The sequence below is a fragment of the Callospermophilus lateralis genome, chromosome 4 (genome assembly GCF_048772815.1).
Source record: "Callospermophilus lateralis isolate mCalLat2 chromosome 4, mCalLat2.hap1, whole genome shotgun sequence".
NCBI lineage: Eukaryota > Metazoa > Chordata > Mammalia > Rodentia > Sciuridae > Callospermophilus > Callospermophilus lateralis.
In genome coordinates, this window is record NC_135308.1 from 81894748 (window position 1) to 81906302 (window position 11555).

Here is an 11555-nt window from a genome sequence, read left to right on the forward strand (position 1 = left end):
TCAAAATAATATTGTAACTTAAGACTTTATATGATAGAGCTGAATCAAGAATAGATTGCAAATTCTTTGAGAAGTCAAAATATTCATGAAATTAAAATTGAGATTGTTCACTAAGTATGACTGCATGAGCCCACTTTCACCTCGAATCAACTAAATTCTGGGTTCACATATGTGAATACCATACAGTTGTACTTCAATATGCGTAAAGGATTGGTGTCAGAACCATCAACAATACCTATATCTAAGGATGCTCAAATCCTACATATAAAATGATAAGTACATCATTTTGTATGCTTTAAAACATCTCTAGAGTACTTATAATTGCCTAACATGATGATATTCAAATGTTGTATGAATAGTTGATTGACCTCAGTTTGGAGGTTGTATTGTTATCGTGTTATTTTTATTGCCTTTTTTCTAATATTTTTCATCCATGGTTGGTTGAATCCACAGATGTAGAACCCAAGGGATAGAAGGCCAACTGTGTTTTCCAAAAGTGGGGCACACCTGTAACTGCAGACTGTCCCCACTGCTGCTACCACTGATGCCATTCTGGAACAGTTGGCTCAGCACCTTTCCAGTAAATGTTGTTAGAAAACATTAAGTGTGAGGTCATTTGGCTGAGAGGACTCTGGTGCTCTGGGTCCTACATATGCCATTTCAAAATAATCGTAAGCCTAACCAATCAGAAACCACCACCCAACCTCCAGAGAATTCCCATGAGATAGGTCCAAATAAGTCAAATGTCTTGCTTTAGCCACTCACACAATTTCTTTGTCTCCCTGTCCAGCCCATAAAAGCTGCTGCTCACTTTGCTAAGGCAGCGTGCTCCCAGCCTCTTCTGGTTTGGAGTGATGGTGGGGCTAGCATCCATCTTCTCTGATCCTGCTTCCTTTCCTTGCTTGTCTTTCCTCCCTCTCCACGACCATGGGATGTTTCTGAACCAGCTGCGCAATTGCCCTGCAATCCTGTCTGCCCCGTCTCTCATCAGCTAGAGACTCTATTCAGAAGCATCAGCCTCACCCCCAGAAGGGAATGGGTCCCAAACTTGCCAATTTACAAGAATCCCAGAGCGCATGTGTGAAACTGATTCCAAGGCCCTGCCTAGCTCTAAGAAATCTGGTTAACAGCAGAGCAAAAAATCCTAGCCTGGCTTCAGGTCCCCAGATACTAGGGGAAGGCAGAGTTTGGGGAGAAGCGTTATGTGCACAAATTTGAAGTCACATCCTCCCATCTCTGTCCTTCAGGGCCCATAGTTTGTGCTGGTTCTAGAAATGGGGGCTGAGGGGAGGGAGGCCAGAACCCAACCAAAGCCAGCTGGATGGATCGTGAAATCTGAATCAGCCGGAAGCAACTGCTCTGAGTCCCGGAACCCATGTCTCAGTTCCACCTGGCATCACCAATTATCTGTGCCTCTGACATGGGTTTTCTTTTTTTTTTCATTCCCTCGAAATAGGACTATAATTAAATCCAAAATTGTACTGGAGACTTTATCTTCATGGCAGAAGCAGAACACAATGTCTGCAGACAAAAAAACTCTTTCAATAAAAATTAATTATGTGCAGCTCATGTCCCAGTCCCAATGGTGGTGTGTGGAATGCATATGAGGCGTGAGGAGGAGCCCAGCCCCCTGACACTGCCCAGGGCAACTCTAAGTCCCTACCCTCCTGAGGCTCCAGCTGCTCAGCCTTCAGCTCCATTCATGCTAAACCCCCAGCTGCACCCCCCTCCTTCCCCTGGAGCAACTGCTTTTTCTCCAGGCCTGTGGGTCACTGATTTTGTCCCCTCCTTCAGGATTGAGAAACTGAAAGCAGTAATAGACAGGGCTAGGAGAGGTAAGAGAGAAAAGAGACAAGACGGAAACAGAGAGGGTGAATTGTGATCTGTCATTCCTGCTGAATCTCTTTCTTTACACAGAAAACTTCTTGCTGATAAAGAATTCTGTTGGCGGCATGTGCTTTATGCCTCCTGCCCCAGGGAGTGCGCAGGCTAAAGGAACTCTAGGAGCAGATGATGGAGGCTAGAGCCGATGCCACATAAAACCCAGGTGACACACCTGTGACGGGACCACATCCCACCCCCAGAGGACTTTGCCTTTCCTGTCATCCAGAACCTGAGACCTTGAGCAATGGAGGAATAGAGTCAGAGTTCTAAAGTGGACAAGCCTCCTGGGGAGTAGGTACTGTGAAACCCAGAGAGTTAGGACATGAAAGGCGAGAAGTGGGATCATCTCATCCTTTAAACTAGTCACTAGATTTGACCAGGGCAAAAGAAAGGAACTTGCAAAAACGGAAGGGAACCTAGAGCAGGGTTGAATACCTCCCACTTTACCTTAGGAAAGAGTGACAAAGAATACAGGATCTAGGATGCTCCATTAGTAGCTAGCATTTCTTTCTGGAATAAAGTAGGTCTTCTCTATCCACTCTGCCCAGGAAAGGGTCCCAGTGCGTACTGAAAACTACAGGCAGGGGTGGATCCCCGCAGGCACCTCAGAATGCTCAGGAGTGGGAGCTTGGCCATGGCATGCTCACTTCCGGCTATTTAACTGACAGTTCAATTCAACCCACAAAAGCAGCAAAGGTACCAATGGAGCCTGAGTACCACTTGGAAAAAGGATGGAGGTCAGGGAACTCTGCAGGCTCATCAACTGCAGAAAAGAATCAATGAGGGCCACAGAAGGGCTTGTAGGATGGGACTAGAAAGCTCTTGGGTGTGGGGGTGGCCATAGTTTTCCTGCAATCCTAAGTTAGTCAAGATATTCTGAGGGACTCCTGCTATGGGTAGATGACTGAATGAGATGCTCCCCAATCCAGGTTTGGTAATGGTATTCAGCCAGATTCTCCCCCGGTGGGGGGCACATCCTTCCTGACGATCTCCTCTATCTATTCTCCCAACAACACAGACTTCAGCACATAGACACGCAGGTTGTACCAGCTGCACCACAGGTGGGCAAACAGGCATGACAGTTCTACCATTTATCCCATAGGATTTTCCCTTCCATTTCTATAAGACAAACTCTTCTCCACCAACCTTATTATTTCAAAGCAAATCAAAAGCCCTGATTTCTCAACCTAGGAAGAGGAAAGGACTTACTTTAACTCAGATGGTGAAACACTCTGTCAAGTGTCCCTGCAACTGGAAATTAAACTACCACCATCAGTAGCCCGAGTCTAATCAACATGAGCAATGGCACATGTGCTTTCTTTTTTTTTTTTTCTTTTTGCCATTCCTGTCATCCAGAAAAAGACTCCTACATTGTGTTGTAGGGCCCAACTGGGCAGTAGATAAGAAAAAAATATATAAAAATTGAAAAGGAGGACATAAAGCAATATTATTTGCATATGGGACAACAACTTATGTAGAAAGTCTAAAAACAGTACAGAAAATCTAATTGAACAGGTAAAACTAACAAGTATGCCGCATTTGTGATCAAAATACATTATTTGTATTTTATGTAATTGCAACATTTTAAACAGTAAACTTAAAAAGAAAATTTAGGTAGGGTGTGGTGGCACATGCCTCTAATTCCAGCTACTCAGGAGACTGGGACAGAAGGATCACAAGTTTCATCCCAGCCTCAGCAACTTGGTGAGACCCTGTCCCAAAAGAGAAAATAAAAAGGGATGGAGGTGTGGCTCAGGGTTTAGCACCCCTGGGTTCAATCCTGGGCATCCAAATCAATCAATCAATAAATAGATAGATAATTATTTATCTATAATAATTTATAATAAATAATTTAAAGATAAACTTTAAAAATCTTATAATTTTTTAACTTTTTAAATCTTATTTTAATGGAAATGTGATAACTGTACATATTTCTGGGGTATAGTTGATAATCCAATACATGTATAAAATGTGTCAGCTACAGATCAGACTCACAAACATCTCCCTTTGCTTACACATTTGTCATTCCTTTGTGTTGGAGCTTACAAACTTCTTTTCTCTATTTCTTTATAAAATATATAATCGGTTGTTGTAAACTGCAGCCACCACACTATGCTGTTGAACACTAGAACTTACTTCTCTTAACTGTGCTTTTTTTTTTTTTACTACAATCTTTTTAACAGCTACAATTTAAAAAGCTTCAAAACCATAAAGTGCCCATGAATAAATCTCACTGAATTGTGCGATTCCACTATACTCTATGCTATAAAACATTATTAAGGGAAATTAAGAAAAATAAATAGATAGATGCCATGCTTGTATTAAAATATTATAAAATGTAAACTATCTATAAATTGCTCTATAAGTTCAACTATTGTAATCAAAACTCTGGAAGGAGTGTGTGTAATCTATCCAGCTGATTCTAAAATTTATGTGGCTATGAAAAAGGATGGAGAACCATAGGCATTCTTGAAGAAGAACAAAGCTAAGCCCTTCTACCACTGTGTGTTACAGCTTATTATAAAATAAAAATGTTAAGACCCTGTGAGATTGGCACAAGAATAAACAAATACACAAATAGAAGGAATACAGTCCAGAAACAAGCCACACACTGGAAGTCAGGACTTATTACCCAGGGCAATGCAGTGCAGCGGGGAGAATCTAACCTTGTGGTGAATGGTGCTGAGCTAATTGAAAATCTAAATGGGAAAACATGAATTTTACCCTACCTTACACCATGCCTCAAAATCAGTTCCAATGGATTGTATATCTGAGTATGAAAGGCGAGACTACAAAGCTTCTAGAAGAAGATAGGGAAATATTTACATAAGCTTGGCCAAACAGACAGTTTATTAGGTGGAAAATGAAAATCACAACCATAAAAGGGGAAAATGATAAATTAAAATTAACAAAAATTAAGAACTTCTATTCATCAAAAATACTAAGGGAAATAAAATGTAAACTACAGAGTAGGAGAACATATTTGTAATATGTTTTTATACCTCAGAGATACTCCTACAAGTCAATAATAATCATTTAAAAAGACAGACAACTATTTACTAGAAAAATGAATTAAAGACTTAAAAGAGAATTTCACAATGATGTTCATATGGCCCATAATCATTTGAAAAAGAACTCAAATGCAACTCAAAACCACAATCAGATTTTACTACACATCTCTAGAATGGCTAAAATAAAATTCCTGTGGTATTAAGCATTGTGAATACGAGGAGCCTCTGGATTCTTGAGTGTTGCACCTGGGCATGGAGATTGATAGAACCACTTGTAAAACTGTTTGGTAATATCTACTAAACATAATACGTCTTATAACCAAATAGCCATTCCTAAAAAGGTACCAGCCAAAAGGCAAGTCCATGGACACCAAGAGACATGCAGGAGAAGGATGGTAGCATCACTATTTACACCTCCTCAAACTAGAAACAATCTGAATAATCCCAGTGTCTATCAAAAGTAAGATGATAAATAAACATTGTTATGGTCATATATGGAACACAAGTTTGCTACCCATAACAAATGGAAGAATCTCAAACTTAATATGGAGCAAAAGAATCCAGACAGAAATGTGTGTACACTATAGAAAGACTATACGGTTCCATTTGTAATTAGTACAAAGAAGGTAAACAATCCATGCTATTAGAAGTCAGGATATTGGGAACTCCTGGGGGAGATAGATAGTAACTAGATGGCTTTACAACAGTGCTTCCTGAGTACTAGTAATATTTAATTTATTGATCTGGGTGTTTATTTAATTTATTGATCTAGAGTTTCTGGGACCTCAGAAACTCTAGAACTAAACTCATGCTCTGTGTACTTTTCTGTAAGTATGTTATATTTAAATAAAAAGTTCTCCTGAAACAAAACAAAACTTGTAAAAAGGAATCCCCACGTTTAGGGAAAAGAGAACCACAAAGAAACTGAGTCTCGGTGAGGTAAGTCAGGGGTTCAGGTGGTCATCATAAGGAACCCTGATGGTGACTATATTACACAGCACAATTGAAGATCGTACTCACATTATGGTATCAGCACCAGAAGTATTTGCATTTTTTTGAACTTTCCAGATTCTCCATGAAGGCTTCGCCCTTATCCCCTGTTGTTAGCTGACTTGTCAAGGAGATTTATTAACTGTCAGCAGAGACATGGCCCAAGCTTCCTGGACATAGAATAGGCCCTGAAAGATCAAAAGCTGGGAGAAGGATTATGTGTGTGAATATGAGGTGGTCAGGTCTGGAATCATCTCCCACCATCTACTCAGGTCCGTGTCTTACTGTGTGGCCTTCCAGATCAGTCATTTCTTCATTTATTTGCACCCAGTAAACATTCAGCAAAAGAAGGGAGAAGCCTTGAGTCAGCATTATGGAAACAAGACAGGTGTTGTCCCCACCATTCTGGAGTGTGCAGTCTGATAAATGGCTGTATAAGCTGAATTTCTGGTAGGCAGGTTAGCTGACTCCTCAGAGGGACAAGCACATGGCTGGCTTTGGGTTCCCTGTCCTCCAACCCTTGTGTGTAACCAGGTGATCTGCAGGGGACCTTCATAACTCCTTCTCCCGCCATATTGGTCAAGAGAACAGGCTTTATCTCACGGACATTATTATTTATCTCAGAACATTAAAGATAACTTTGAAATGGTTGAAAAGACACAGGCACATTAGTGTCTGGGAATGAATTCTAGCCAATATTATGAAATTTCCATAATCTCACTTTATGTCATAATTATAGTGTACTTGCTCTTTGCTGTCATCAGCCAAAAGGGGTTCTTATCAGCACATTTGTCATTATAAATGTTATGTGTATAATCATGGAAATTTGTCACTGATGCAACAGAAGGAAGAGGTAATCATATTCAGGAGAGACATTATCTATTATGAAAAACAGGAGTGATTCTGGGAAGAACGTACCACACACATAGTGTTCAGAATGCCCTTCCTCACCACAGCTTCCATGGGGCACCACATGGAGCCGCATTTGTCCCAGTCTTGGAAATTGTAAAGAGAACGATTATGGGAGAGAGTGGAGCTTAACCAGAAGAACCCAAGCACATTGTATGGAGGGGAGGCGTTTGCATTTAACCACCGGCATGTATGCATTTGGTTCCATTTTATTTATAATATACTGCTCATGTTTTAATTAATACAATTTTGTCATCCTTTCATTACAAAGGAGAAAAATCTGTGACCTTTTTCCATAAGAAGACAAGCAAGAGTTCTTTGTCTCAATAGATCCTGTATCGTTGTCCCACCAGATGATGGAAGGTGCCAAGAGGGAAGGAGTTTGTGACAGAACATCTGGTGTTGCACGGAGGAGGGCCTCCAGTGACCATTGTACCCTACGCTGACCACACATCACGGAACAAAGCTACCACTCATTTGCCCAACACATTTTCGAGTTTTAAGACATTTTGCCAACTGTCATTCCTTCAGTGAAGGTTTAATGAGTTCCTTTCTTGTGTCGGGCACCAAGCCTATGACATCCGCATGAAAGGGCCCACCCTCCAATGCCACCCATCACTGGCCATTAAGGTAATTTACATACAACCTCTATCCTTCCAGCCTTGTTCTTCCCCTCGGCAAATCCCCTGTATAGTTTATGTTCATTCTGAATTGTGTGAGAGTCATCTAGAAGGAGGCCCCTCTTGTTTAGCCATCCTGCTCTTTCCTATCCTGACTAGCAGGCTGCTGTGCCCATAGCCCCTCAATGTATGTTGACTGATTGTTCTTTGCAGTAACCAGATCCAGACATGGTTTCCTCCACCAAGACTGCTCAGGCCTTAAATACTAGGTGTTCATGCCTTTTGTGGTCCTGAGCGCTTAAGGAACACAGTGGAATCCCTTGGAATTCATGACATAGCTAGATGAGACCTTGCTTTCCGGGAGCCGTATGTATGTTGTGGGATTTGTGTATTGTTAAATTAGTACTTCTCCAAGTCACACTGTGTTCCTGACAGCACACCTGGACTCATAGGGAAAGACTCCACAGGCTGTAATTCAAAGATCACAATGAGGCCATTTCTATTAACACTACCGGAGACATTTAATTGTCAAGCTCCAGGAGACAGCTGGGTCAGGTGAGGTGCTTGGAGGTTTCCTAAGGTAGCTTGTCTTTTTTCCTGAGACTTTGAATCCTGGACTGAGTGATGGTGTGATGGGGATAAGGATAGGGCTGTATCCTCTGATAGATGAAAGCAAAAAAAACTCCTGGAAGCAAAGTGGACCTTCTCCCGATTTCTGAGAGGAGGCCAGGTACATGGCATACACACAGCCTTAAATCTTAAGGTAGATTTCCAAGTGCTCAGTGGGACTGTTGGGGTCTGGGCTAGGAGCTATTCTGAGTCTGTACAAATTCATTTGGTGAAATTCCAGAGAAAATTAAGAATTGAGCTATGGAAGAAACCAGAAAACATTTAATTTTAAATTTAACTGAATCTAGGAATGAAAGACATAATGCACATGATTTTTTGGAAATGACCAAAGTCATTCAGGATGCTCGAATCCAATGCTATACATATATTTTTGTAATCAACTAACACCTACTGGAAGCTTAGGAGCTAATAATTTTAATCTAAAATTACTGAATGACAAAATAATTTCCAAAGATAAGACTTTTCAGTTATACATAGAAAAAAATTTTAGCTAAGAATAGTATTCACAAATAGAGATGAGGGGCCTAGGAAACAGAGGAGATCTGCTGCCAGTCTCAAGGAGAGAAGGTAGATGAAAGCACGACTGAACCAGCTCAGAGAACATTTACCCCCAACTGTCCTCTAAGATTAAGCACGGGATGGATGCCAGTTGTCTACTGCAGGAATATCAAATGAGCATTAAGAACCCAAAGAAGATGCCCAAAGCAAATAATTGAGAGGTGACTCAAAGAAAGACATTTAGCTGAGCTGGCAAGATTGAGAGCAGAGTGTATGAATACACTTGAACTTGGAAAGCACCTCTCAGCAAAGCCCTGGACAGATTGCCAAGACAGCAAGACACCACCAGCTCTTCTTTTCTTGGCCCAAAGGCTTGAACAGGTTGATTGGAATTTAAAAGACTGATAGTGCCTGGAAGGATTTTCACTTTCCATATAAATATATTTTATATATAATATTCTATTATATATTCTACTATGTATAATTGAATATATAATATTTGATTATATATCAATAATATATATTCTCATCTGTTCTATCTATCTATATCTATATATCTATATATCTATATATCTATATATCTATATATCTATATATCTATATATCTATATATATGATTCCAGAATGTATATATTATAGACAGGCAGGGTTTGTGTCTGTGTATATACTGTAGGTGTGTGTTTAACTTAAAGCTTTGATTAGCATTGAGCCAAAACTCACAGGTATAAGTCAAATTGTCATTATATCTGATCCACTAATAAAGAAACTGCCCTTGGCCTTGTTCCTTGTTCCCCCAGAGATGCTCCACTAAACAAGAAAATGCTACCCAAGCAGCCAGAAGGATCCTCAGTGTGAAGTCCAGTTCTTCAAAAGGTAATGGCTTTTTAAAAATGCTTTTTAAAAATTCTCTCTCTCTCTCTCTCTCTCTCTCTCTCTCTCTCTCTCACACACACACACACACACACACACACACACACACACACACAGATTCATTTTGATAGCTTAGTCATTAGCACTCATAGGCAAAACACCACCGAAAGGAACTGGGGCATTGTGGAGTAATGGTGATTGGTTCCAGGTCTAGAACATGATGATCCTGTAATATCTTATACCAGAAGCTAAAGTAGTGCTTAAAATGTGCTAAAAGAACAGAAGAGGCAACTTGAAGAGGGTCACAATGGCCAAAATTTGGTAAAATTTGAGCATCCAAAAAGAATAATAATGGCAATGGGTTATAATAATATGCTTAGCAAAACAAATGTTCCTTGAGTCCATAATATTTCTTCAAGGGGGGGGGGTCTCTTTATAAAAGAAAGTCAGCTAATAGATATAGAGAATGATAGAAATATAATGTAACTATTTTATAATCACTCAAATAACATCATTCATGGATGTTAAAACCACTAGGTAATATTACTAAAAAGAGATGTTCAGATAGCTTCATAGAATCACTCACAGATTGTGTGTTAATTGCAAAGGAGAAGGTGTAACACCGTGTGAAGGAGAAATCTGAAGTAATCTCCTTAACCAAGTGAACTCCCTTAACATCACCAATAATGGGATAGGCTGACCTGTGTCTCTAGATTGATGTACTAAGAAGGTCACAGCATCACTTATGGAGTATTCTTAGCAAAAATGTTTAACCTATATCTAATCATGAAAGAACTATAAGACAAATCTAAATCATGAATCAATATGCAAAATAAATAACCTGGACTCCTTAAAATGTCAGTGTTACAAAAGATATTTTTTAAAAAGGTAGGGTTCTTTTTTTTTTTTATTAAAAGAGATTATAGAGACCTATCAATTAAATACAATGCATGGACTTGTTGGCATCTAGATCAAATGATGGGAAAAGGCTATGTAAGACATAGAATTGAGAAATTTGAATATGAGCTATAGTTTATAAAGTATTCTTGTGTTTAATTTGACTTTCTTGACAACTATCATGATCAAGTGCTAAAGTGTTTGGGGTAAATTATCATCATGATGCTTTTAATTTATTTTCAAATGATTTGGTGAGGGTGGAGAGGGAGGGTAGAGGGCTCAGAGAAAGTAAACCCATGTGGTAAAATGTTAATTGGTGAATGAAACAGAAATGAATCTGGATTTCAATATTCTCTCAATTCTTTTGTAGGTTTGAAACTTCAAAATTGAAAAAAAAAATTGGGGGAGAGCTGGGGATGTGGCTCAAGCGGTAGCACGCTCGCCTGGCATGAGTGCGGCCCGGGTTCGATCCTCAGCATCACATACAGAGATTCTCTCTCTCTCTCTCTCTCTCTCTCTCTCTCTCTCTCTCTCTCTTTAAAAAAAATTGGGGGAAAATTGCTTTGGTGATCATTGAGGAAATATTAGGATACACAATTTGTATTAGCCTCTTTTCTGTCACTATAAATATCTGAGGCTGGGTAACTTTATAAAGAGAAGAAATTAATCTAGCTTACAATTCTAGAGGTTTGAGGGTATGATGCTGGCATTGGCCCAACTCTGGTGAGGTCCTAATAGTGTGTGGTCTTGTGGTGGAGGCATCTGTAGGGGGGAGTGATCATAGGACAAGACAGGAAGCCAGAGTGAAGGGAGGGCCCAGCTCACTCTTGGATAAAATCTCACTCTTGCAGGAACTAACTGGGGTCATATGAGAACTACCATAATCCCTTCTGAGGGCAGCAACCTCAGGGACCTACCAATAGGCCCCACCTCTAAAAACTTCCACCTTCTCTCATATTGCCAACTGGGAACACACAAACCCATGTGGAGACGGAGGTCACAGTGAAACCATATCTCAAGAATAGCCCCCTTTCAGTATAATTTGTATTCTCAGGTGCCCTGAATGGAATATGCTAGTAAAGGGATCAAACTCGAGTGCACCATCAAAAGGAGAATATTTCTTTTCAATATTCCTAAAATAACAATGTCTCACAAAGGCTATTTACATAAGTACTGGGCATTGCACTAAGTGCTTCAAATGCTTTGACCTCATATCTATCTATCTCTCTCTCTCTCTCTCTCTCTC